The 2,500-nt window shown below is 38.7% G+C and overlaps 1 long non-coding RNA gene across 1 annotated transcript in view; it reads right to left on the reverse strand.

The window, feature by feature from the left end:
* LOC137172152 (uncharacterized) overlaps positions 1 to 641 on the reverse strand; it is a 1,773-nt gene extending 1,132 nt beyond the window's left edge. The window contains exons 1-2 of the long non-coding RNA XR_010924896.1: positions 544 to 641; positions 1 to 455 (exon numbers count right to left, since the gene is read on the reverse strand). This is a non-coding gene — a long non-coding RNA (uncharacterized lncRNA). The remainder of the gene's footprint in view (positions 456 to 543) is intronic.
* Between the last annotated feature and the right edge of the window lie 1,859 nt (positions 642 to 2,500).

Consider the following 2,500-nt stretch of genomic DNA (forward strand, 5'->3'; position numbering starts at 1 on the left):
CTGACATGCCCACTTGGAGAGCAGTTGATTGATGGTTGACCCAGCAAAGGAGACAGCCATTGAGTGCAGTGGCGTGGATGGGCTTCACCAGAGTCTCCTGACCAATCCCAAGCTGAGAGACAAGAGTTATGTCCAACAGGTTGGTGTTGGCAGCAGAGTCGATAAGGACCCTGACCATGTGGGTCTCTACATAACAGCAAAGTTGACCATGAAGCATAAGTTGAGATGGCATTTCAAAGTTCATGCATGGTTTGGCTCACCAGCGCCCTCTGGATGACTGGTAAGCCATGTCTTTTACCAGGCACGAAAAGGCAAAATGGCTCTCCTAGCTGCAGTACAGGCATTTGTTCTCCTGCGGGTGGCGTTGTCATTCTTCTATGGAGAGACAGGTTTGGCCAAGCTGCATAGGCTCTGGGAAGTCACTGGGAGTGCCAGAGACAGGTCTAGGAGAGAACCTGTTGCAAAGAGAGTTCAGTTTAGTTTACTTAGTCAACAGGCAAGCTCAAAACTGGGAGATCAGTCACTAAGGCAAACAAATCTGACAAGGGGCAGGCAGGGAATTCAAGGTCCAGAAAGCAGACAAGCAGGGTCAAAACAGGCAGGTCAGGAAAAAACAGGAACAAAAGAATGCTGGAAAGCTTGGTGAAACACACAAGACAATCTGGTGGAGAACAAAGGGAAGTGGACTGGTATTTATGCTGAAGGACTAATGAGGGAATGAGCTGCAGGCAAAGAGATGGGAAGGGAAAAACCAGGTGAAGGGAATGAGGTGATAGCATAGCAAGAGCGAGTGGCAGGATCTGAAATGACAGGAGACTTAGTGACATGGCGTGAGAACAAAAAAACAGATGAAAGTAACTAGTTTGTGGGATTCATGACACCTCTACGGTTTGGAGCTTCAGAGTTGATGAGCAGTAGCTGTGCAGGCAGGAGGGAGATGGCAAGAAATATCAGGTGATCAACAGAGGAGAGAAATGTACTGAGGGTGCCTAGTGGGCAGGTGAGGCATGAATGGGTAACAGTACAGGATATCTGGATATCAAAAATCCATAGAAGGGGCATTGTAATCACAGTTATGTTCTCTGCTGTTTATCAATTGTTTGCAAACAAACTTCACTTCTGCACTGGTTCATTACACAAACCCTCATCAAAGAAATGTCATGTTTATTTTGGGATAAAAAAGGTTGCTATCACTTTTTAGGAATGCTTTATAAAAGTTTTATGAGTTGTAAGTTGGCTTAATTACTGGTTAACATGTCACTGATTAATTTATGATAAAGTATAGATTGATTCTGGGGCAAACCTCCAGATCATCCAGACACTGCAGACTTGATGGTTATAAAATGACAACTCATGAACCTTTACAGAAAGCAAGAGTAAATCATTTGTTATCTATTAATAGAGACATTAACTGTAACTTATAACCACTTATTAAGTATAACTTTTTAAAAAGTGGCACTGGAATATCTGAATCTCTACATACTCCCCTCTCTAGAAAACAATCAACATGAGCTTTATTGTTTGGGGAAAATCATCAAGACACAAATACAGATATAAGGTAAAATACCTTTTTAGAGAACAAAATCTGTAAAGTTAGTAGAACTTGATCTGCCTCTGAACAGTAGCAATCTCTTACAGGATGATGGTCTTCAGCACAGCAGGGGGCAGCATTGTATCAGTCAGGGCAGCATCATCAACAGTGCAGAGTATTGAAACTTAAGCACATGGTATTGTGTCTTTGATTTGTCAGCTTCCTTTACGGCCGTTAGTGATTTTACAGGCTTCAGTTTCTTGATCATAAACAAAACTAATATTATAAAAGATGAACAATATTACAGACATCGAAGTCCAGACTTTTTAAAACTTTTACTGTTTCAAACTTTTGACAGATGTAAGCATGTAATATTTTGTATCTGTATTAATCCTTTGGTGTATATTTACCAATATTTCACAAATTTTCTAACCAAACCAACATTCTCTTCAAAGCCTTTAAAAATGTGTTACTGTCTAGAGACAATTTGGTAACCAGGACATAAACTCATCATAAAATCATGAATAAGTGCTGCTTTTTGAGGAAATTACATTCTATAAGTTGAAAAGTGAATTACATACTGGGTACTAAGAAGAAGAAGAAATGATCTGACAGAGAAACATAAAAAATAATAGATTTTACTGTTTAGTTTCACTAAATCCCTTAAACTCGTTTACATATTTATAAGAAACAGAGTTGATTTCATACAAAACAATACAAATTTGCTCAAATATTAAACATGAATGCAAGTTATCATTTAACATGGTGAGTATATTTAAGATTCAGATCTACTGTTGATGTGATTTACTGATGTACTGTTTATTTTTACCATAAAAATGATCAAATATATGAAACCAATAAAAGCTCAGCTACAATGTATTTAATATGAATCTACTGAACAGTTTCACTGGGTCAGCTTTTTACAGTGATATAGTATCCTGTGCATCTGTGATTTCTGTGCCTTCAGAA

This window comes from Thunnus thynnus, chromosome 20 (assembly GCF_963924715.1).
Source record: "Thunnus thynnus chromosome 20, fThuThy2.1, whole genome shotgun sequence".
NCBI classification, from domain to species: Eukaryota; Metazoa; Chordata; class Actinopteri; order Scombriformes; family Scombridae; genus Thunnus; species Thunnus thynnus.